At 36.3% G+C, this 26,966-nt stretch overlaps 1 protein-coding gene across 1 annotated transcript in view; it reads left to right on the forward strand.

Annotated features, from left to right (window-relative positions):
• The first annotated feature begins 2,053 nt into the window (after positions 1–2,053).
• The window catches only part of LOC107036670 (mucin-2), a 58,269-nt gene continuing 33,356 nt past the window's right edge, over positions 2,054–26,966 (forward strand). Inside the window, exon 1 of the mRNA XM_015254782.1 lies at positions 2,054–2,176. The gene's annotated coding sequence lies outside the window, so the exon portion shown is untranslated. The remainder of the gene's footprint in view (positions 2,177–26,966) is intronic.

The raw sequence follows: 26,966 nt of genomic DNA on the forward strand, positions 1-26,966 counted from the left end.
ATTTTGAAGATAATTTTTCATTCTTCAAAACGAGCTCTAACTCATCCCAACCGGATTATTGAATCGCAAAATATTGACGATTGAACGGGGGCCGTTTTGCCCCATCCTCCCCTATAAATTAGGAAAATATGTAGAATATACATCCATTTATCGTTATCGTCCGTACGGAACATGAACAATTACATTTTATGAAAATTAAATAAATGGTTTAGCTGCTCACTCGAAATCATAAGAATATTCCATGAATTGCAACTTGAAGGAGCGACTGATTCGCATGTAGAAAGAACTGTCTGAAAGTATATCCCATTTAACGCATCTCAAAATGTTTCCAACTACAAAGCCCGATGAATATTCGATATGAAATTGATGTGGTTTTCTTCCATAAATAAATAACAAAATAATCATATATTTCTGAGTTCTTCTCGCAATTTTTGGAATACTTTTTTCATTTTGATTTTATTTTTGTGGACAGTAATTCACAAGGCTGAGTGCATTCTTCAATTACAGACTTTCGCCAGAACTTCTCAGGATCAGGACAGCCACAGAGGACTTCCGCCTATCTGACGTCTACCGCGGAAAAACGACAAATCTCCTGACACCTGACAATACTGATCAAAGTGTTCAAAAAACCATTGAAAAAAATAGCAATCAATTTTTTTCCTGACTGTGAATGCACCACATACTGCGGTTCGAATTCAACTGCAGACATTTTTTTTCTTTAATATTCATTTACTTTGGTTGTTTTCATGAAATATTGTCATTCCAAGTAACGCCGATGCCGAAAAAATAATTATCAGCAACAAATTAATTATTTAGACAATATTTACAAACATTTTTGGAAATATATACTTTGGATGATCTCCACTGGAACCGAAAAATATCTCTCCAGGATGTCCCCGGGATATATTAAAAATAGTGTGTAGTAAATTTTTTTATTCTATCGAATGTTCCTGGAACATAAAAATTTAAATTTTGCTATCCAGTAATCCATCAATAACCTCTCAAAACTGAAACAATCTGCCCCGACCGATCCCAGTTCTTAATCAAAATCAACCGATTACAGTGATGACCGAATCATGGAAACGCGGAGGCACACACGGAAGGAAAAAAAAGTCACAAGGATATCCGCGAAAAAAAGGGGGAATTGGTCCGAGTGGTAGGGGTGTTCGTACCCCCTCAAGATGAAAGAACCTCATTCTCCCCATGCCGGAGATCCACTCCCCCCTCCCCATTGCCCTGTACCTCATCTCTCTCTATTCCTCGCCAATCAGCTAAGACAACTCCTAAGGATGGGAAACGGTTATGGGTCCGAAAGAGTTAATGGAGTGGCGGAGGGAAGGGGGGGGGGTCTCTGTAGGCTTCGAGTCAAGTCCAGTCCTCCTACCCGATCACCCAAGGTATTTAAGGTACCGGGAACACTCGGCTCTGGAGTAGTTCACTTCTGTTTGGTGCGGCGGTGTGAATTAAATCTCGCGAAACACGCGCACCATCGGTACAACAAGTGAAGTTCAAATAGTTTAAAAATAATCGATCAACTTTTGTAGTTGTTCAACTTGACGACCATTTTTGGAAAATTAATTTTTTCTGAAAAAAAATCATCTCCCGTGGATTAAATAAATAAAAGGTGAATATTGAATGATAAATTGGATAGGTCTTCGCTACTTACCTCCGGTGCTACAGTAATAATAAAAAAAAAATTACCCCACCAGATAAAGGTTGTCCCCCACCTTATTCCAAGCAGTTCCCTGACACTCTATCCCCCGCGGTGGTTCGCCCTTCTTCAAGTTCAGCCTCCCCCGCGCGCGCATCACGCGCTCTCACGAAACCCGGCACATCTCCACGCCGAACGTTTATTCGACTCGCGCGCGCCTAACAAGCCTCACTCGATCGCCGGCTTCCGTACCGACGACACTGAGGAACTGAAAATCATTTTTTAGAAGTTTTTCATAGTATTTAATATTTAATGGTCGAGCACTTTTTGTAAGACCCGAGAAGAGTTGATTTAATTAATTTTTTTTTACAACGAGTAATTCAATTTTTTCTCTTTTGTCGGTGGAAGAAGACAAGTGGTCAAGGATTTTTTTTACCCGGAGTTTTTTTTCACGGGGGTCATTTCGGAGGGATCGAGGAAGATCGCAAGAATTAATTGGACACGAGGAGAACTGAATTGCTCCGGGTAAGTTGATTGAGAAAATTTGAAAGAATTTGTTTTTTTTTACTGATAAAACGTGAGATAAAGTGGACCTGTGATGCTGTGATAATCAGTGATGTAGCCGTATTAAAGTGGAGATACTTCATATTTCTTATGTTTTTTTAGGATTGTAGTTGCGATTATAGTGACGACAAATTGTGAAAATCGGGGAGGAATGATTTTTGATGATCGATGGCTTCGGATGATGTAGAAAGTGCATTCGGTCGTAATCAAATTGTAATCAACGCAATCATTTCAGTATTAATTTCCAAAATTTTTTGCTCTTCATCGGCTGGAATAGTTCACTTTTGTAATGTCTGCGCAAGGATCCTCCTTTCGCGTAAAATAGCCATGTTACATTTATCATTGCATCGGTTGAAGGAAAAATGCACGAGTCGTCGTGTTAAGATTCAAAAAAAAAAAATGAGCGAGGAGATGTGGACGATCGAGGGAAGCCGGGTTTCGCCGTTGGATCTCAAACATTTAGGGTTATTGAAAATGAAAGGGGACGGAATACGTAGTGTGGCGCAGACGGAAGAAGAAAGAAATGTAAATTTTGGGAATCTAGAGATACATACCGACGCTTTTGTCTGCTACCGGGGCCGAAGGTTCAGTGTTCCTCGAAAAAAAATGAATTTTTTATCCGAGCGAAGTATTTCCAATAATCGAGGCAAAAATCGATGAATCGGTTTTTAAGGATTATTTTGAGTTGATTAAACAAAACCGTAGATAATTCCGTCTGATAGTTTTGAAAAATTTGATAGTCGATAAATATACGAGGGAATGAAAATTGCATTTTAGGAAAGTATAATCACGGTCGAAATGGTAAACGGGAATCATTTCGAATTTTCCATCAATTTTTTTTATGAATGTCTGTGAAGTGTCGGAGTAAGAATGAATGATTTTGCGCGTGAGACAAGTAATCCCAATGACTTCACATAATTATCGACAGATAATCAAATTCGGGTACGAGGAAACCATTAACTTCATTATTGTAACTAGTGGTTGTGCAAAAATGAATTAACGAACTACAGTCCAGTGAAATCGCAATACAGACACGCAGAAAAATGGTTTATTTGAATTAAATAAACTTTATTTAATTCAAATAAATCATCTGTCTCGGTCTACCGACGCTTTTGTCTGCTACTGGGGCCGAAGGTTCCGCGTTCTTAGGGAGAAAATGAAATTCTTACTCAAGTGAAGTATTTTCAATAATCGAACGAAAAATCTATGAATTGTTTTTTATGGATTATTTTGATTTTATGACACAAAATTTGAGTGCTTGAATCATTTATCGGTGACAATTGTGTGTATTAATGCAAGAGATTCAAGATCTTGTGGAACTTGCGAAGAATTGATAATCGATCAATATGCGAGAAAAAAAAATGTCATTTTATGGAACAATAATCACGGTCAAAATGTTAGTAAAACAGAACAATCATTTCTAACTCTCGACCTATTTTCTTACGAATGACTGCGGAGTGTCGGAGAAAGAATGAATGATTGTGCGCGTGAGACAGGTAATCCCGATGACTCCGAGTAATTGTCGACAGACCAGCTAATCCGGGTATGAGGAAAATATTAACTTCATTATTGTAACCAGTGCAAATGGAAAAATCACTCCTCTGATCCTGATGTGGTAGAAATAAAAGACATTAACGGACTATAGTCCATTGAAATCACAATACACGGCCTCAAGGTTCCGCGTTCCTAGAAAGAAAACGGAATTTCAACTCAAATGAAGTATTTTCAATAATCGAACGAAAAATCTATGAATTATTGTTTATGGATTATTTTGAGTTTATGAAACAAAGTTTGAGTGTTCGAGTCATTTATCGGTGACAATGCTGCTTAATAACGCAAGAGATTCAAGATCTTGTGGAACTTTCGAAAAATCGATAATCGATGAATATGAGGAAAAAAAATTTCATTTTATGAAACTATAATCATGGTCAAAATAATAAAAAGGAAGAATCATTTCTAACTCTCGGCCAATTTTCTTATGAATGACTGTGAAGTGTCGGAGAACGGCTAAATGATTTCGTGACACAAGTAATCCTAATGACTCTGAGTAATTATCGACAGACCAGTCGATCCGGATATCAAGAAAATATTAACTTTATCATTGTAACCAGTGCAAATGGAAAAATCACTCCTCTGATCCTGATGTGGTAGAAAAAAGACATTAACGGACTATAGTCCATTGAAATCACAATACACGGCCTCAAGGTTCCGCGTTCCTAGAAAGAAAACGGAATTTCAACTCAAATGAAGTATTTTCAATAATCGAACGAAAAATCTATGAATTATTGTTTATGGATTATTTTGAGTTTATGAAACAAAGTTTGAGTGTTCGAGTCATTTATCGGTGACAATGCTGCTTAATAACGCAAGAGATTCAAGATCTTGTGGAACTTTCGAAAAATCGATAATCGATGAATATGAGGAAAAAAAATTTCATTTTATGAAACTATAATCATGGTCAAAATAATAAAAAGGAAGAATCATTTCTAACTCTCGGCCAATTTTCTTATGAATGACTGTGAAGTGTCGGAGAACGGCTAAATGATTTCGTGACACAAGTAATCCTAATGACTCTGAGTAATTATCGACAGACCAGTCGATCCGGATATCAAGAAAATATTAACTTTATCATTGTAACCAGTGCAAATGGAAAAATCACTCCTCTGATCCTGATGTGGTAGAAATAAGACATTAACGGACTATAGTCCATTGAAATCACAATACACGGCCTCAAGGTTCCGCGTTCCTAGAAAGAAAGCGGAATTTCAACTCAAATGAAGTATTTTCAATAATCGAACGAAAAATCTATGAATTATTGTTTATGGATTATTTTGAGTTTATGAAACAAAGTTTGAGTGTTCGAGTCATTTATCGGTGACAATGCTGCTTAATAACGCAAGAGATTCAAGATCTTGTGGAACTTTCGAAAAATCGATAATCGATGAATATGAGGAAAAAAAATTTCATTTTATGAAACTATAATCATGGTCAAAATAATAAAAAGGAAGAATCATTTCTAACTCTCGGCCAATTTTCTTATGAATAACTGTGAAGTGTCGGAGAACGGCTAAATGATTTCGTGACACAAGTAATCCTAATGACTCTGAGTAATTATCGACAGACCAGTCGATCTGGATATCAAGAAAATATTAACTTTATCATTGTAACCAGTGCAAATGGAAAAATCTCTCCGCTGATCCTGATGTGGTAGAAATAAAAGACATTAACGGACTATAGTCCATTGAAATCACAATACATGGACTCAAGGTTCCGCGTTCCTAGCAAGAAAATGGAATTTTAACTCAAATGAAGTGTTTTCAATAATCGAACGAAAAATCTATGAATTATTTTTTATGGATTCTTTTGAGTTTATGAAACAAAGTTTGAGTGTTTGAGCCATTTATCGGTGACAATGCTGCTTAATAATGCAAGGGATTCAAGATCTCGTGGAACTTTCGAAAAATCGATAATCGATAAATATATAAGGAAAAAAATGTCATTTTATGGAACAATAATCACGGTCAAAATAATAAAAAGGAAGAATCGTTTCTAACTCGCGACCAATTTTCTTCTGAATGACTGTGAAGTGTCGGAGAAAGAATGGATGATTTTGCGCACGAGACAAGTAATCCTAATGACTCTACGTAATTATCGACAGACAATCAACTTTGGATATGAGGAAAACATAAACTTCATTGTTGTAACCGGTGTCCGTGCAAAAATCCCTCCTCCGATCATGACGTGGTCGAAATAAAATGGATTAACGGACTATAGTCCAGTGGAATTGCAAAGTCACGCGATAAAAGGATTTAAAAATAAGAAAATGAAAAAAGAGGATAGAGTTACAATGGGGGGAGAGAATGAGAGATCAGGAGGATGTGAGGTTTAGCTAAGATAGGAAGGACGAAGATATATGGTGGAGGGCTAAGAAATCGCCCGGAGGATCCTAACATAAGGAGGCAATAGCCGTAGAGAATCGGTGAACGTTAGCCACAGGATCGTGAGCATTCGCAAATAAAAAAATTGCAAATGAAAAATCTCCGCAGTGGAACGGCAAAAAATGATGAAAGAAAAATTTGGCATAAATCATTAGAATGATTAACGAAATCGGATGCAGATCGGTTGCCTCCGTTGCAGTGGATACATTTTTTTGCTTTGTAATCGTTGGTTTTGACGATCTTCTAATTTTAGTGAAGATCCAATATTTTTAGAAAATGTGTTTCTGGATGTGTGCGCGAATTCTTCGGAAAATTTTTATAAATCTTCACAGAAAAAAGACTAAAGTTGCAACTAAAAATCCGAAATTTTGTTACACAATTGGCATTACTTTGGAGCATTTCTGAGCGCAATTTCAACTCAATCGATCAAGTAATTTCCGAGATACAGCAATTTCTCAAAAATTTTGTTTCCTCGATATCCAGGGATCCCCATCAATATTAAATTTCCGTAATATTACAAGGATATGGCCCTTACATTATTGAAGGTTTAAAATATGTTGATTCAATTTTTCCAATAATATAAAATTAATAATCTGATTTTTTACGAATAATGAGTATAATAAAATATTACAAATTTGGGTATCCCAGTCAATATCTCGAAAACTACGTGACTGAATTGAGTTTTTTTGACGTCAAAATATTCCTTGTGATAATATCTATCAAATCAAATCACAATATTACTAGGTAACTAGGGACAGTTTGGTAATAATCGGCATTTTTCGTTTTTATGAGAAAATCGTTCTGTGCACGATAACTCTCGAAAAAATTTAGATAGGATGTTGAAATTCGGCGAGATTGTAGCTCTTATGATACTACAAGATGGGATTGTGGGTAGACGAAATCGGACAAGTGGTTTAGAAGATACTCAACTTTTTGTGAAAAACTGTTTTGTTCAATATCCCCGAAACTACTGGTCCGACTAATTTGTTTTTTTTTTTTTCAAAATACTCGTCTTGTCGCCCTCTATAAGATCAATCTAATATGAATCCCTGTTCATACAAAGTTTTAGAGATATTCGCGTTTTTCTAATTTTTTCAATTGAGAGTTACTGTGGCGTTTCATAACACGCGTAAAACTTGGAATAAACATCTGATTTTGTGGCTGCTAATGAGTATCATTGAGTCACACTTGTGTATAAAATTTGGTGTCGATCGATTCAATTCATCCTAAATAGAGCAATTCATCCAAAAAAAATTTTTTCTAAAAAGTCACATATCGCCATTTCATCGATTGTTGTCACCTCTGGGGCTTATTCTCGACTCGTCTTATTCTCTTGAAAAATTTTCACAACTTTTTTTCGTTACACTATAACTTATTCAATATATTATGAATGCAAAAAAATCGGATTGCTGGGGACAGGCGGGCCACATTCACCTTATTTCTCCGCCGAATACCAATGATGCTTAACGTAAAATTTGCCCGAGTGTCTCGGACGTTTTTTTCAGTTCGTTGAACCTCGAAAAAGGATTCCCCCCTGTCTCGTGGGCAATCCGCAATGTTGATATACTCTCTGTGAACGAAATAATAACGATTGAATTATTTAAATCATCGCAATTGCAAAACTAAAAAGAAGTTAATTCATCCATCGAATATTGGAGCCGTTCGGAATCTCTATCGCTGCAGATGAAAATTTACGTAAGCGTTGATGACGCCCGTGAGAACGACCATCGGTGAATGTGACCGATTTACCGAATAGTAGAAATAGAGGTTAGGTGACATCGCCCGGTCAACCGTGTCCCCTCGATTAAGCCCAATCGTTTCTCAGTTGTGTGTAACATGTATTCAGGTGAAAAAAAAACGAGGAGAAAAAAAAAGAATGTGGAGACAGTCGACCAATACGTGCAACGGATCTACAAAGCGTACGTTAAAAATTCGCGACGATTCAAATCGCCTCTGCGCAAGCGTACAATAACTATTAGGTCATACGCAACGGTTAGAGTTCATGAAATGCATTTCTAGTGGAATAGAGATTGGAATACAAAATCATGGCTATTAGTTAGAACTGTGTCAGGAGGACTTGCTTTTATCCGAATCAATGGAGATTTCATTGGACAGAGAATAGATCTACCGGCACTTTTTAAACGAAATTTTTCGTTAATTTAGTTGTTTAGTTTACGAGAAATTAATTTTTAAAATTGGATAGTTATTACTTCGTCGTCGAAGAGACAAAGGGGCGTAAGTGGTGTGTATAAGCTTGGCTTTTACACCCCTTTGGCTGTAGGGTGGCGACTTGATGACACCGAAACCTCCAAAATTTGACGATTAATTCAGTAGCAAATTGGTAAAACGATTTATGTCGACTTGTCTCTTAGCTGAGTTTTCGAAGAATGTCTCCAAATTTAAGGGAGATAGCGAAATTTTCGTAACTATCTTTTTTGTAGCTCTCAATGTGCTCCATAGAAAAGGTTATAACAAAAATTTTTCTATCTGCCTTAGATTCAGAGATATTCATTGAAAATTAACTCGTTTTACCATTTCGCTACTGAATTATCCGGTCAGAAATTTTTCGCAATTTCTTTGGAGAATGTAGTAGTAATTCTCATGAGAGTGACATTGAATCCGATTTAGGGGAACAACGGTTATAAAATTTCAAGTTTTAGGTAGAATTTAAGAAAATTCATGAGTTTTCAGTGACGATGAGATGGAAATTTCACAACTTAATTGAATTTTCAATGGAACATGAATATTCAGAAATTAAATGATATGAATTTTCAAATTTTCCCGGAATTTTTCAGAATTTTCCGAATTTTCACGGAATAATTGAACCGGAAAATCAAGTGCTTTCTTGATTTTCAGATCATTCGAACAGAAACCCAATGGAATATTTAATTTTTCAATGACAACATTTCCTGAAATTTCCGTGGAAATTAAACATGATAAATTTCCGGGATTTCACAGGAAAAATGATGGCTACGAGAAAAGTAGCTACTTAACGGACCTAATAAAAGTGACAATCGTGGGGGTAAAAGTGACCAACGATTCACTGCATCTTCTCAAAAATTCGGTCCAATTAATAGTGTGAAGTTGATGCAATAATTATTAGTGAATAATTAGCAACACCTATCCCTGTTACACTCTCAGTCTTATCAGAATTTATTCCCCAAATGTTTAATTAATTCGCGTTAATTTAAGTCATTTTAATTAATTTGAATTATTTCAAGCCGTTTAGTTTACGAGATATTAATTATCAAAATTGTACAGTTATCACTTGATGATTCCAATGGACAATGTGAATTTGGTACAACAATTAGTAATGAATAATGAAGCATCAACTATCTCTCAATTACCCTCTCAGTATTATCACACCGAAAAATCTCATGGCCCGTTCGCATGCAAGCAAATCGGTGCTAAATCAGTGATTGAGTTTACGTTCCACCTCGGCCTATTAAATTACCTTAAAAACGTGAAAATGTAAGAATCCAGTCTGACCAACTGGCCACCAACAGTTGTTTCACTTAGCCTACATATTCACCCCACTAACTTACACTGTCTCCTGCCCCCTTTATCACTCCAACATATCTAAAAATATCCCCGGATTGTGCACAAAAGTATGTATAACAAGCTGTCGAGACTAGAAGTACTTACTCAGGATCCAAAACCAGTCTGCATTAACCTTGGCTCATGTTGCCCTCAGCCACCTCCATTCATTCTTCACGTCTTTTTGCACCCCTATTTCTCAACCTAAAAAAACAAAATAATCCAAAACAACAAGTGTTAACTCGAATATAAGTGTGAAAGAGTCCACTCGAATTTACCCCGAGATTTAGTTGCACATTGTCTCAAGAGGCCAGATTTATTATTACTATTGAGCAATGGGGGTTGTTGAACACTTCACAATGTTACAAGAGAAGGAATCTACCGCACATCAGAGAGAATATGGATCTTTTATTTCTTCTCCTAGGCGATGGAGACTAACCATAAATTTTGCAACCTGTGTGAAAGGGTTTAGCTTACCTGTGTATATGTGTGTACAGCTATCCATGGGACGAGTCTGTACGATCGAATAATCAGTAACCGGTAACAGGTTGCTGGACCACGTGTGTGAGTAATGCACCGGCAGTCTAAGCTATTTTGTGGTTAACGGGTGTCAAAATAAAAGAGGAAGACTTAACCACTGACGCCATCGTGAGGTGCTGTGAAAAATTGTTCACAGGTTGTTCTATTGCCGGAAGATTTTTATGTTAATCAGGAGCTGGCGGTGGTTGAAGCGGCGGGGGAGGGGTAAGAAGGGCTACAAAAATATTTCGGTCAGCAGCAGTCAAAATGATCACAAGAATTTACTCAACAAATTGCGTTTCGAGCGCTCAAGGCACTCCTCAGGTGCATGTTTTAGTCTATATCGAGAAAGCAGACATTCTATTTCAATTGTTAACTATTGGACGACTATTATCACCGAGCGGTATTTGAAAGAAAAGAAAATAATCTAAAATTGCGGTCTATCTTGAATATAATAAATATGTTGCCCATTCTTTGGCCGCGATTCACGCGAAAACGACTGAATGGATTTCAATGGTATTTTTATTATTGCATAGTTTAGGGTCTCCAATCGGCGTTAGGCTGTAAGTTATTGCACTGCTTTGTAGAGTTTAGTATGCACCGTAGAAAATTCTACAGCTTTCGGCAAAATTTTGGAACTTTCTGGAAAATTCTAGAATATTCTCGATTTTTCGAGAATATTTTTTAGATTTCTACAAAGTTTGAGGATATTCTCGGGTTTTATAGAATTTTTTAGAAAATCCTTTGGTTTTACAGAAAATTCTAAGAAATTCTCGGGTTTTCTGAAGAATTCAACAAAATTTGTAACAATTATCAGTTTTACAGAAATCCAAAAAATTCTTTGGTTTCACAGAGATTTCGAAAAACCTCTTGAATTTTGAAAATGAGAGGAAATTTTCGAGTTTTCTAGAAAATTTGAGAAAATTCGAAGGAAATGTCTCAATATTTTCGATTTTTCTAGAACACTCTCAAATTTTTTCAATCTCTTTGGAAAACCCTCAAATTTTTTTGACTTCTCGATTGTTCTAGAACAGTCGAAAACATTGAGGCGTTTTTTTAATTGCAGGAATTCTCAAAAATTCTGGTACTCAATTGACCGGCATAACTTAAAATGATACGACTAACTTTAAAGTCAAAACGGAATTATCATCAGGTGTCGAAAACATATTCAAATATGTAATAAATATTTCTGTTTAAATATTTTTCTTGACTTTAAAGTTAGTGGTATCATTTGAAGTTAACTCGATCAATGCTTTCTAGCATTTGATTGCACACAACGGACTCTCGATTTGTTTCCTTATGGATTTATCGTTAGTTTTTAAATAACAAATTTTAGGTTTATTTTCTTTTCTGTTACAGTTATCCAATAGATTACAATTGAATTGTAATGCCTGCTTTCTTGATGTAGAATAAAACATGCGCCTGGAGCGTTCGAAACGTCGTGGAATTTGTCTAGTAAATTCTTGTGATCATTTTGACTGCTGTTGACCGATTAGTGATGCCGCGAGAGGCTTAAGGGGACATCACGAGACAGTACTTTGAAGGGATTGTCTCGGTCTCAATGAATGCAACAATTATGCGTGTCGTCTCAGTCTCGAAATACGCAGTATCGACTTCTGTCGTGATGACTCCGAGTCAATTTATCTCACCTCGTTTTCCAGTTTTTCACATTCTTTATATGTAGAAAATCGAGACGAGACAAAGCGAAACAAAAAATGAGATTTTACATTAAAAATACGAAAAACTTGAGAGCGAGATGAGATACATTGACTCGGAGGCATCACGGGAGGAGTCGATTCTGCGTATTTCGAGACTGCGACGAGACTAAAGATTTCCATGTTCATTGAGACCGAGACTATCTCTCCAAAGTATTGTCTCGTAAAGTCTCTCGCGGCATCACTATGACCGGGATACTACTTCCAGCAATCGAAAATGAACGGTCGAGAACTTCGCTTTAATTTGAGCTATAAAAATATATTAACAGTATTGTTCATTAGACGTAACATCGTAATTAGTTGATTAATGAATAAAAATAATATCTCATCCACTTGACAGTAGTTGGGTGAAAAAAAACGTACGACATTACGGAAGCATACATTCCTCCAAGTATAGACCGAAAGTACCGCAATAAGTGTACAATCACGGAATAAAATTAATTCCCCCCCAGACGTACTTCTGAGTTGGCTTTTTTAGTCATTCATTATGGAACAATGAAGCGAAAACCCATTGAATTTCCAATTCGAAAATCTTCAACTTCATGATAATGTGTTTTACAATTTATTTTTTTGCGAATACTGATAGGGAAGTAGAAGCTGAGGTTTATTGCGAACGCACTGCCATCAAAATAATACAGTGAAGGTAGAGGTTATACCATGGTATTATAGTGGTATTACTGTGGTCGGTCTTGTAACTGCGGTAGAAAGGAAAATCATACACTGAATGCATTAAAATATAGTAGCAGATTCTTGACATTTATTCGTGTTTATTATGCCATAATTTTTTGGAGTGGAAAATTACTTGAATCATCCATGCCGTACTGAGTTAAAAAATTTGGTTTGGCTGAAATCAGTGACTTGATCGGTTTTTAATTTGGGTATGCAACTTTTAGGCCGAAAACCTACTTGGTCTGCACTGTTAAAAATTTTCCACTGAAATTTCTCGTACGGGTCTGTTCTAACAAGTCACATGTCTACTGAAATTTCAAGGAATTTTGTCATTGAAAATTCATAATTTCATGAAAAAATCCGTGGGAAATGTAAATTTTAGTTTAATTATTCCGGGAAATTTCTCTCGTTGATTTCCCGATTCCTCTGAATTATCAGGAAATTCTTTCTAAAACTCCTGAAATTCCACGAGTTGTAAAGGAATTCCCTGAAAATTTAAGGAAATTGAGCAGTGAATATTCATTTTCATTTGAAAATTCATGTTAATTGCGGAATTTCTTTTTGTTTTCGGAGAAACTTGAAATTTCATTGACTTTTTCCCCTTGAATCGAATTCAAAGTCTTTTTCTTGAAATTTCTGCCAAGTTTTTAAATTTCCGTCTTGCAGAGAAATTTGAAATTCCATTGACTTTTTCCCATTAAATCGAATTCAATATTTTTCCTGAAAATTCTCAAGTCAAGTCAAGTCTTTTTTCTGACACTGATCGATCAAGTATTTCATCCAATCGTTTTCAATGGTTCATTTGATCGGTTTTTAACCGAAAATGAGAAAAAGTAAACAACATTTTATTTATAAACAAATTATTCATCCGTTATTGATAAAAAAGAGATTTATTCGGGTAATTGAGGATGAAAACCAGAATTTTTAGGGATTCTGGACTGCCAAAAAATTCAGTTTTGATTTCCATCAATTGCCAATTTTTCCATTGTTTTTTCATAATTCTGTATGAATTCTGAATATGAATAAATTTGTTAGGATTCCAAACAAATGATTTTTATGGTGAAAAATTGATTGTTTCTAAATTATTTATAGAAAATGCTTGGAATTTCCAAAAATGGCCATTTTTCAATTATTTCATCTTCCTCCAAAAGCAAACTTTCAATTTTTTTTTTTTATGTTTTCTAACGATTCAATATCGAGATTTAAATTCTGACCTGCAAAGTTCAAATAATCAAATCATTATAAAATGTCCGGAAACTCAGAGTCAATTGGAGCTGAAATGAAAGTTCTGATGCACGACTATAAAAATAGAAAAGCATTTCACTGGAGAAAAAACAGCCAAAGTGCTTGAATATCCTTAAATCGCATCAATGTCACTCTCCTCAAAAGTCCTAGTTAACCGCTCATGAAATTTCAATTTCTAGGTTACAAACAAACCAAAATGGCGGTTTTTGGCCGCCATATTCAATTTTCAGGTCATCAACCAACCAAATTTTTCGTCTCGAAATACGATAAATCATCGGAAGGATTTCACTTTCGATCGGTAAATCGATGTATTGCCCCCAACATTGACCCTGATATGTTTTCGCTTCACCCCATTTATAATTGTCAAACGATCGACTGAAAACATAACTATCCGCGAAACCACAGCTGAGCGAACTTGTACATAATAAAGGCGGGTAGGTTTCGTACCTGGGAACCCCCATGGATAATTTATATTCCGACGATAGACGGCACTGCGTGTAACTGCGTATTTACGAGTTGGACTGCCCGGGAGGTGGATCTTCACTGACCAATGTAAGAAGGGTTTATTCTCTGTGTGAATATCGTTGTCCCTCAGAGAATGTTATAGGATTGCTATCTACAAATGCTCGAGTCTCTCGTCAGTATCATCGATTATCGCTGTATTCACCTTCCGCGTTATGTATAGTGGTGATCACATGTATTTATATTTAATTCAATGTAACTGTATTCGGGACAAATGAAAAGATTGAGGATACCTTACTCTATCATATGTAGGATCGGAAGGGCGTAACTACTTTTTTTTCGTGACGTGCTCTTTCTCCTTTCCCAGTGGAGCTATCCGTCTTGTTCACAGGATCATGCGAAACAAATTATGAGTAATGAACGGCACAATGCGGATAATCCGAGAGCAAAATTTAATTCCATAATTTTTTTTTTAGTGAATAAGTAAAGGTGAGGCAAAGAATAGTTTTTCCCTTTTGTAACGTAATTTCGCTCGAACGAGTCGTAAAATTGATTAATTTTTTAATTCATAAAATTTTTACTTCATTTTTTAAATTATTTTTTGTTATTGCTTCAGAATGGAAGCATTGTAATCGTTCAAATCGTATCAAATATTGAACTAAATTGAAAATATGACACAATTGAAGAAGAAATTTCATTGAATTCAAGAAAATCATATGTAACGATGAATTATACACTATAAAAATTTGGTATTTTATAAAAATTCCAACTCCGAGGCTATCTTGAGATATCAGGCTCTAAATGGACTCAATGATAGCTGAAAATATTCCAAAGCCACTCCATTGAAGTTGAAAGATCGGTACTACATTTGTTTGATTTCTAAGATGATTTTTGTAGACTTGGAATTTTTCGTAAATTGCTTTAAAAGTGAACTTTCTGATGATGGTTTCTTCAAATATGATATTTCAAATTCATTTCCTAGTAGAGGTAGCATCATTCTTCTATTTGATTTATGAAAGAATTTCGAAAATTATTCTCATAGCATTCAAAAGGTTGTTGATTTTCATCTTTTGGAAAATTTAGTTCCACTGATTATCGTCATCCTATTTGAATAAAAAAAAAGATCAAAATTGATTCCATTGATTAAACGATCTACACGGAGAGAAATTTTCTAGGAAACTTCTGGTATGAATACTGGAAAAAATTACAATCCACCGGCTGTGAAAAATTCTAGTGCTGTTAAGGTAAAATTTCTAGGGATTTCTGTGAAATTTTCATAGATATTCGGGGAAAAATTCACTTTTCCCCAATAAAATTTCTAGTGCCGACAATGGATTTTTTTCCTGGCCGTCACTTTGCGCCTCTTTTCCCGTGCTAGCACTAGAATTTTTCTAAAAAATTTCTCACCGTGTACTTCGACTTCACTTTCACCGAATAAATGGATGGTATACATATCTATTATTTCATATTCTATTATTTCATACACTGTTGGAAATTTTCGTCTGAATTTTCCGTGCCCAATTCCGGAAATTTTTATCGTGTTCAAGTTCCACTAAAATTTCAGGAAATCTTGTCATTGAAAAATCAAATATTCCATTGGTTTTCTGTTCAAATGATCTGGAAATCAATAACATATTTGATTTTTCAGTTCAATTATTTTGTAAAAATTCAGAAAAATCTGGAAAATTCATGTCATTTTGTTTCTGAATATTCATGTTCCCCTAAAAATTCAATCAAGTTGTGAAACTTCCATCTCATTCCCACTAAAACCTCATGAATTTCTGCGAATTCTACTTAAAACCTGAAATTTCCTAGCCATTTTTTCCCTAAATCCTATTCAATGTCACTCTCATTCGATTTCCTATAATATCTTCCACGGAATTTCCAAAAATTTCTAACAGCGTACGCCCCCATCGTCCCAAAAATCACGACTAACCACATAAAAGTACATCTATCATTTCCATTAATTCCCCGGGTGAACGATCACAGAGCCAACAGCTCGTCGCTGTAGACTCGTAACGGTAAAGCGCTCACCGATTTGTAGAACCCCTTCGAAAACGGTTAATTACGCAACACGACCCGGTAATTAGCGATAGTTCATTGGATAATTCAACAAAACCAACATTATCACCCCAAACATCTTCTAAATCACTCAATAACAACATGTTTACCCAGCCAAGAAACCGGATAAATGATTGAATTCAGTAGTTAAAGAAGAATTTGCCACTGGCTGTATGAATTATGATATATTCCAATGCCAAGATCTTTCCCACCGCGTAACGGTATTAAACTTTAACACAGGAAGATCAGATTCATCGTAAGTTTGCTCATTACACAGAGAATCGTTATATTGTGATGGCAATTAGGACACTCACTGTGGATTGGATACCTCGTGAAGTTGTTCATTACCGCATTTATCTTCGACGCAAGAAGTAATGAGATTCCTTTTCTCCAAAAAAACATAAAGATGGTTAGAGATATCAAAAAGTTATTCACCCCTGGAATTATTCATGAACCATTTCCCCGACTACTCCGCAGAGTTCCAATGATCAATCTAAATCAAGATGATGCAGACACTGCCAACCATAATACCATTTACCGGCATTACACATTTTCCAACTAAACAGAGGGGAAGAAAATTCTTGACCTAGACCATTCCACTTCACCATATTTAGCCTAATAGTTTCAAATAAATAGTCGGTCCAGNGGGGGGGGGGGGGGGGGGGGGGATTCAGATGTATCTCGTAAAGTTTGAAACCTCAAAAATACTCAATACATCAATTATGTATCTCTAGTTCTGTGGAACTGGGGAGTCATCTAATGATCTCCAACGAGTTCAAAGCCACAGTGCCTTCACCTTTGTAGAATATAAATGCAACTGGAAGGTGAAGGAGTGAAACAAAAAGCTGTAGAAGAAAAGAAAGAAGGGAGAGATAAAAAAAGGAATGATGAAAGAGAAATAAAAAAAAGAAAACGAGAATCCTTTCTGTTACGCAGACTATGGACACTGGAAGGGAGCTGGGAGGGTGGGGGGCGGCGGCAAGGAAGGGGTAAGGAGGGGAAGGGGGAAAGAGGTATTGGAGTATAAGCACAGTACCCGCGGAACACGGTCGCGGTCTTCACCTTGATGAAGACCATTTGCGGAGTCTCCGTAATAAGATAGTAACAGAGCGAACGAGGCAGAAGAACGTTACGGAGTAGAAGGAGATTTGAACGCAAGTGCCCCCGTGTGGCGCTCAACGTTTCCTTTCCCGCCGCTCTGTTTTGTTCCATTTCGCTTATTTTCTTATGTATTATTCTTTAACTTCTATATTTACTCGTTGGGATTTCGTGTCCTGGAATTATTAGGGAAGGAGAATAAAAAATAAATGAAGTAGTTGCACTGTAAAANGGGGGGGGGGGGGGGGGGTACAGTCACACCTGGGTGATCATCACCTTCAGATGTCTCTGATTTATATTTAATTACCCCTGTGCAAAAACTTCACTTTTCTCCTCTCGGTCATTAGATCAGTCCAGGGGGAGTAATTAGGTACAGGATGGTTGATCTGTGGCGCATCTAAACTAAAAAGTAAAAGTAAATTTATTGAGTAATAAATTTACTTTTACTTTGGTTACGCCACACTGAGGAAAAAAAATTCTTTTGATAAAGAAGGTTTACTTGATACGAGAAAATATTCTTTGTCAATTTTAAAAACCGTGAAATGTCCTGGTCAATAATTTCGGTTTCAAAACGAGAAATGATGTCCTTCCCATAAATTCGTGTAGTTTGCGTTATATCTAGGATTCTTTTTTCATTAGGACTTTGATTATATAAAATCTTGCACAAAGAGTATTACACTTGACAGCAATTTTCTGTACCCTTGAATTGATAATGAAAGTGTTCGTCGTGTAATCGAAACAAGAATTCCTCAGTTGGAGACGATGGGTAATCAGATCGGGAAAGTGTGAATTCTGACAATACATTAAATTCTAGATATAATGCACGATTTTAGGAATTGACAAGAAAATATTTTTTTTGTATTCAGAAAATAATCTTTGTCAAAAGTAATTTTTTCTCTCATTGTCCCAAGTGGAAATTCCACTCAGCTTGGGTCTAGATCAATTCAGTAGCGAAGTGGTAGAACGGTTTAAGTCGACTTATCTCCCAGTTGAGTTTTTGAGGAATATTTCGGAATCTAAGGGAGATCGCGAAATTTTCGTAATTACATTTGTTGTAGCTCTCAATCGGATCTACAAAAAAGGCTATAACGAACATTTAACTATCTCCCTTAGATTCCGAGATATTCATTGAAAACTGGTGAATAGTTGAAATTGACTTGTACCACTTTACCACTTCGCTACTGAATTTTAGGTCCAATACTGATCAGAATTTCATGATTAGATTTTCGGATCAAAATCTGATGAGATCCTGAATAAAGTATCTGGATCCAATGTGGCGGAGTGAATTGTGATCTTATTCTGATTAATCAAATCGCAACTAAATCCGTATCGGATCCAGTACTGTTGAGAAAGATAGGATCCTAGAATTTTGATCAGGCGTGAATCCGAACAAGCGTTACATTTCTGATCCACAACTGATCATTGTCACGTGTCACTGGTCAGTCTTTTATTCTATCCTGATATGAATTTTTCCGGGTAGTTTCCGAGATACACAATTCCTCAAAAATGTTTTTTCCTCAATATCTGGAAAACTACGTGACTCAATTCAAATTTTTTGACGTCAAAATATTCCTTGTGATAATATCTATCAAATCAAATCACAATATTGCTATGTAACTGGGGACAGTTTGGTAATAATCATCATTTTTAGTTTTTATGAGAAAATCGTTGTGTGCGCGATAACTCCCGAAAAAAATTTGATAGAATGTTGAAATTTGGTGAGATTGTAGCTCTTATGATATTACATGATGGGATTGTGGGCAGGCGAAATCGGCCAAATGGTTTAGAAGATATTCAACTTTTTGTGAAAAACTGTTTTGTTCCATATCTCCCAAACTACTGGTGCAATTAATTTTTTTTTCAATTGCCGTCTTGCCGCCCCCTATCAAGATCAATCAAAATCTGAATACCCGTTCATACAAAGTTTTCGCGATATTCGCGTTTTTCTAATTTTTCAAATGAGAATTAATCTGGCGTTCCATAATACGCGCAAAACTTGGAATAAACATCTGAGATTCCGGCTGCTAATAGGTATTATTGAGTCACACTTGTGTATAAATTTTTTTGTCGATCGATTCAATACATCCTGGTATAGATCAAACCATCCAAAAATCTTTTTTTCCACAAAGTCACACATCGTCATTTCTTCGCCTTTAGCGGCTTATTCTCGAGTTGTCTTAGGATCAATATCTCACGATAATGTTTCCACGGATTTCTCCCCCAGGATTAAATAACCCGTAATCAAAAAGAAGATATTGCCAACCGCCGATCAACCGCATGAAGAAGTAAATTCATCATAATTAATAGTGATTCAAGAGGATTTAATCCTCTAATGTATTGAGAACGTGTGCCGTATGACCAGATGACCGCAAAAGGAGGAGTTTGACCTTCGCACCTACGGAACGTGTTTGTTCTCACCCTCGAAGGTGAGACGCCATCTTGAAGAGGAAAAAAAAAATTCCACCTCATACGAGCTCTAGAAGACCAGGGTAATCAGATAGTATCAATGTTGCTGTGTTCTTTTACGCCTCTGGCGGACACACAGTAGCCAATACCCAGGTGGTTAGTCCTCTTCCCAACTGGGTGGCTTCTTCGTGCCCTCAACATCCGGTTCATGGTTCACATTATTTCCACTTGGTCCTATCCTTTCACCGGTTTGTTACCTACGTCTTCAGCTCCTTGAGCTATTTATAGGATCATATGCCACCACTTAAGGTGCCACCTGGGCCACGGGGACACACACACACCATAGAGCCACTGTTCTCCATAGTGAGCAACGATTATGCACGAATGAGCATTCCTCTTCTCTTTTTCAACCTCACTTTTATCGTGATTACTGGTCACGCGGTTCGAGTCTCCATGTAGCAACCTCCACTTCCGGATCTTGGCTACCATAAACCTCATTATCGCATGTCCTGTCGTCTGGTTAATGTCCATTGATAGGTTAGGATGCATTTTCGTTATCTTTTCTAGAAAAAGTGTGAGCAATATCTCGAATCGAAAATGAGAACTCGAGTGTGGCGGATATCGCCAACGAATGGGGAAAGTACACTGAGAAGACACGTGTTTTTCGAGAAATACGCGAGGGGCTGGCCACTTAGGAAATCACTGGACCACTCGACTGGAAATCAAGGAAGAAATCACCAGGAATCAATGGAAATTACTGGACATCAAGTGATTTCCCTTTTCGGTGATTTCTAAAGATTTCTGGAAATCAATAGAAATCATGAAGAATCAGGTGATTTCCGAAATCATTAGAAATCATCGATTAGTGTAAAATTTCAATTGATTTTGCAGTTTCAACTCTACAATTTTTGCAGTAGTATCGGTGCGTTCGAAATCACCTTATCACGAAATGTGATGCTATGAAGTTTTTGCCATCCTTACGTATCGTAACGTGATGTAGAAAACTGCCATTATCGACAGATGCCTCACCCTGGTACCGAGATCATGATTTCTCCAGTGATTTCTTGAAATCAAAAAATCATTGAAATTCCTAGAAATCATGGAAATCACAGGAAATCATCTGGTTCTGGAAATCACTGAGTCACTCGATTGAGGAGTGACCAGCCCCTCGGAAATACGGCTTTACTTGCATCAGGAAATTCATGACTCGAAAATTACCAAACGCACGATATCTGACACTAAGAAAAACAAATCTTACGTGAAAAATTTTTATACTTGTCCGAAAGATGAGGGCAATTGGTTCATGTCAAGAAAACAAGTTCTCAAATCAATTCAGTAGCGGAGTGGTAAAACGGTTCAAGTCAATTTTGACTATTGGCCATTTTTCAGGGAATATCTCGGAATCTAATAAAGATAGCAAAATTTTTGTTATAAACTTTTTTGTAGAGACAATTGAGAGCTACAACAAATGTAATTACGAAAATTTGCTATCTCCCTTAAATTCGGAAATATTCCTCAAAAACTCACCTGGGAGATAAGTAGACTTGAACCGTTTTATCACTTCGCTAGTGACTTCAAGTGGTTTTTGCATTGAAATATTTTAGAAGTGAGGCTGAAAAACTATTAAATGAAGTAATTCAATTTAACTTGGTATGAGAAATCGCTTTCTCCAAAAATCTCAAGAGAGAAATGCAAACAGAAAAATCGAAATCTGTTGAATTTTCCTATCAAATGTCTAATAGAATCTGCGCAAAAAACAAATAGAATTTTAACAAAAATTCCCTAGAATTTTAATAGAATTTCCATAGATTGTCTAAAGAATTTCGATAGAATTGTTTAACGAATTGACTAAGATTTTCTATTAAATTTTTTCATTCGTGATTCTACGGAATTTCCAGGCAAAATCAGAAGATCGCCAAAATCAACGATTACAAAGCTTCCATTCGGAAGCAAAACGATCCTAAAATAAAGTAAAAAATAGTAAATTAAGAAAAAGGCAGCATAATTCGAGTCTTATCACTACATTTGATGGAAATGATGAATGTCACATCATCAAAATATAAGGAATCACAATTATCAAAATTATTAATCCACACTCATTTCCATTATCCACAGACTAAATATCTGAATGAAGCACATGCATAGATTCTTTATAACCATTCTCTTTACAAGAACTATTTCATTAGGATCATTTTCAGCGACATGAATTTGATTAGCAATATTTCGCCGCATTATTTTGTCCAGGACCATTTTTACCAGGATTAAATGATCCTTGTTGTCTATTAAATCTCACATATTTCTTTAATTTCGAAAACATGGCTTGACTGCTCTCGTCTAACTGCATTTCATCACAACAGACCAGTTTTCTTAGTCGTATCAAACACCGTAAGCAATAGGTATCATTGCTACTGGATAAGAGCAAGAAGCGAATACACCGGGATTCGATTCCATGTGGGCATTACTGTGTAAGGTCGAAGTCACCAGAGCAAGTGACTACCGTCATGTGTCTCTTCAACTGCTTCCTGCATTACCATTGCCATTGCTGCAGGGTAATGGGTGTCGTCTTCTTATATAAATTTTCTTGCCGATATTTTCAGAATGTTGTATGTTGAATTCATCCACCTGCTTGAGCCTTGAACTTGGGGCTAGTCGAGACAATTTTTACTGCTCTCAAGTGTAATTAAAGAACCATGAAGATGAGAGATTGAATGAGTCTGAAGTGCTATAGAAATATTGGGAGTACATTCACCCGGTGGCCATCATCCCGTGAAATCCCACTTCATTGTTTCCGGAATTTTGTACAGGTGCTACGAAAAAAGAAACGGTACACCATCGAAAAAAAAAGATAACTGGAATGTGCCTTCAGCCGACAGAGTATTCGCCTATTCGGTGGAAGAGTGAAGAGGTGGATAACCTTATTTCTTAACGGGCCAAATTTTGCAGACATTTATCTGCTTTGGTAAACCGAGAATTTGTTGACTTCCTGCGGGCTTTTGGGCTTGGGAACAATGGTGTCACTCCTGGGATTTCATTCAAGAAAAGAATGGTCTTCAACTCTTCTAAAAAATTTTCTCATGTAGATCCACAGGATAATAGGACCTAAAATGACTCCGATCCCTCGGCAAATATTAGCCCATTCGATAGCCGTTCTGTTTGAATGCCCAAGGATCACCCACACGCGCAGAATAAAGTCAAAAAATAGTGGAGGAGAAGAAGTAAATAATACCAAGGAAGAGATGGGTTTGGTACAAGTGATCCTCTACTCATGTTGCCTGAAGGCGAATACGAGAAACCCCAGGAGAATTCAACCTTTTCTCTTTCACAAACTACTCCTATACTCAGTACCATCAACCTATTCCAACTTGGGATTTTCTCGAGGAGTTCTCGGGTTCGACGAACGATAGGACATACCCAAGTGTGAGGAGGGTATATACCATGGGTTGAAGATTTTCAAGGAAATCGAGATTGTAGTCTGCAGTCCTGTGAGTGAGATAAAGTGTAGGTTTCGATATCCATACTCACTCTGACACCGTTAACTTTGAATAATAATTAATTCAAAAGCCGCACCTGCTTTGCATAACGGATCATATCCGTTTTGTGGGAGAATTATGATACATCTGGTTTAATGCCCAAGAGGGAGGGGGGGGGGGGCATTTTTACCCAATTATATCTCTATTATGGGACAAAAAAAGTTTGACATCATCGTTTGTTGCGTAGGTGATAAAAAATGAATACAGTCTATGTTTAAGTTTGATTTATTGATGCCCTATGCAGGAAAATAAAAATACTTTTTTTTCAGTAAAAATTAACTCCTTGAGTCACTTACCTGCGAGCAGAAAAAAAAACAACAGCTCACCTTGGCACAATAGCGGAAAGTCACCTGAGGATTCATTCACGATGGGAAAAATGAATTCTCAGAGTAACAATTAGATAAATGCACCTGATAGTGGGCCCATTATGCATCTTGCGTAATATTATCCCAATGATTAATCGTCCTGCCGACTAATTAATCGATTTACGGATTTTGAGAATCATTCCATGATAGGGAGTACATAACTTGAAAAATTGAAACATCCCTAAAGACGGGAGTAACACGTAGTAAGCATGTAATAACGTGTCCTATCTCGTTAAATATCTCATTCTGGTATCACCAAGTTAGATCTTTACTCCTCTCAAGCGGCTTTGGTGGTGCACACGAGATATACATCGTTGGGATGCGTCGTCGTGACGCCTCAGCCACAACACTCAGCATAACACCTTCACTTTAACCATTTTATATACCATGAGTGGAGGTTCATAATCCATGTATGGTAAATTATGTACTGGACTTCATAACTATACAATTAAGACGATATTATTATCGCTTCTTCAACACCATGGTAGCACACTTCGTATTATTCTATTGTAACAACTTCTAACAATAAGTGGCTCGTTACTCAGTGGAATATCAATTTTCAGTTGAAATTACTATTAACTCTGGGGTTAATCGGTTGAGAATTTGTTACTTTACGATTCTTTTAATTTCCATGATTCACTCGGTGATGAGTATTGGCAAATCTATTGTTGAAAAAGATTGGAATAATTGAGATTTCACTGGCATAGTTACTGTGTCTCGAACAAGAATATCTTAATTGTAGTTCCAGGGTCATCACGAGCGATCCTGGGACTTGGTCACCTCCGCGAGCTTCCCTGCCGTGTTATTTGGGCTTCAGTGTTGCCGAATTCACTCTACACTGCCCGGACGCGTTTAGCGAGTTGCCGGCAACGTCGCGTAATGTCAGTTGGTGCAGACCACATAATAGATTAAACCACATTGAATCATCAAATTTGTGAATTAAAGTGCGTGCGATAAATTTTAAAAAGAATCATGAATATCCAGCGTCATTCAAATTACATTTTGTGCAGAATTATTATTTTTTCTTTCAACATTGAGAGAAATATCGTCATAATATCACAAAACTAATTTCTTGTGCCAAATATTTCATCTCTTGAGGATAAATTTCTTAGCATAAGAATTCCGGATAATGTGTCAGATAATGTCAGATTTCGGTGAAGGGTTCATGGCTTGCACATGAACATTTTATGATAAAGAGAGAATTTTTTGCCACAAGACATCGGTTTTTTCGTGTCAGAAAATGAGAAAATGACTAACAATATTAAAAGCTTCGATTCAGTGAATCATGAATCAGAGACTTTCATATTGAATGAATAGAGAGTTTATAAATTATTGATAGAAATGGAATAATTTTTCTTTCATCAGAAAGTACAATCCTGTCCCTTCGTGATAACCGTAGGCTCAATTGATGAATTTATTCCCGAGTTATGAATATTTTTAAAAAAGTCAAAAGTCAAAAGTCCACTTTACCCCAATCCCTCTCGGGAGCTCAATATCACCTCTAAAATTTCATATCAGTTGCTGCAAAAAGTGACTTGACTTACAATTTCCCCGGCTTTCTTCACGGATCATGTGTTTGTAATATCCTCCAGTTTATAGTTCACAGTTCACGAGATAATGGTCTCACGGGATAATGAAATAAGGGCACGTTAAGTCCAGTTTTAACGGAGGTTATGGGTCGATTCTTTCATCTCACGAGAAAACGGTTCTTACACTGAGAAAAAATTTTTCTAAGAAATAGAAATTCTATGATTGATCCAAATCGTTCATCGATTGAATAGTCGCAAAAGAAAATGCTATTGTAAGAAACAAATATCGATTTAATTTTAATGTTTTCGATTGAAAAAGAATGAGATCAGTTGTCTAAACTTTTTTTTTGTTGCTATCTACTTTTCAGTACATACAAAGCAATGTCTGTATTATCAGATATCTTCTTCGAATAAAGCATATAATTATCCAATTTATCAGCGTCACGATATCCCGCAAAAGAATATCTGTTCGATTGAAAGCAGAATTCATAGATGAAATAAATTATCCATTTGGCCTATGAGGAACATATTGTTGGATACTCATTGATGCGAGACTTTCGCGAAGCGCAGTTTCTTGTTTACGACAAACGCAATTCTTCATCATTTGAACTGATTATTTTTCCATTGCAATTGTGAAAAAAAAATTATTTGCGCCAAATCCGAAGCGTTTGAACTAAACCAAAATTGAATTGTATGAAATCGATTTTGTCGCAAAAACAAGTATTTTCTAAATTCGATAGAATAAACAAAATATAGCATACTATAACAAAATCGATTTCATACAATCCAATTTTGGTTCAGTTCAAATCGATATTTGTGTCTTACAATAGCATTTTCTTTTGCGACTATTCAATCGATGAACGATTTGCATCAATCATAGAATTTCTATTTCTTAGAAATTTTTTTTCTCAGCGTACGATTTGAAACGAAAACTAACCTGTGGTAGATTGATAAGTCCTGAAGACTTTATCCAGAAGTCTTCATCGCTTTAAATGGAATAGTTGTTCTCGACCATATGTTCTTAAATTATTCAAATTCTTCTGGGCCATGTTTCAGTCAGCAGCAATAATCAACACAAAAAATGTGTTAACTAGTTTAATTGCACTACATTTCAAATGCACAAAGCATTCCGCTTCAGGTGCATTTATTATTCAAAATTAAAACGAAATTAAGAAGATATTCTTTGAGAATTCATTTCTAGCTGTCATCTGACGATGTAAACAAACAGCCATACCGTTCTGTCATGTTAATCGGATGAAGTCTGACGGTATCTACCTACTTCATCATTTTGTTTCTGTGATATTCAATCCAGGAAAATATAAATGTTGCCGAATTGAACGTTTACTCCTGCACTGAGAGAAAAATATAATTCTTCTGACTATATTCCATCACCATTGAATTATAGTCAAAAAGTCCTCAACAATTTTTCATGGGTTACGGTAACTATGGCCGGAGAAGTAATTACTACAATGGGATGTAGTCATTGCAACTATTTTATAGTTCTCCTTACGATAGATTTGTCGTGGTTACTTTTGAACTTTGGTTAGTTTAACTGCATTTTGATTTGCAAAAATTACGCTTGTGAAGTTACGATAATGTTATGTGCCGCATACAAAAAAAAATCATATCGTTCACCAAAATGCCTCAACTATTTTCTTATTGTAAATCGAACTTCAG

Source organism: Diachasma alloeum, unplaced genomic scaffold, assembly GCF_001412515.2.
Source record: "Diachasma alloeum isolate Michigan unplaced genomic scaffold, Dall2.0 Dall_scaffold_00210, whole genome shotgun sequence".
NCBI lineage: Eukaryota > Metazoa > Arthropoda > Insecta > Hymenoptera > Braconidae > Diachasma > Diachasma alloeum.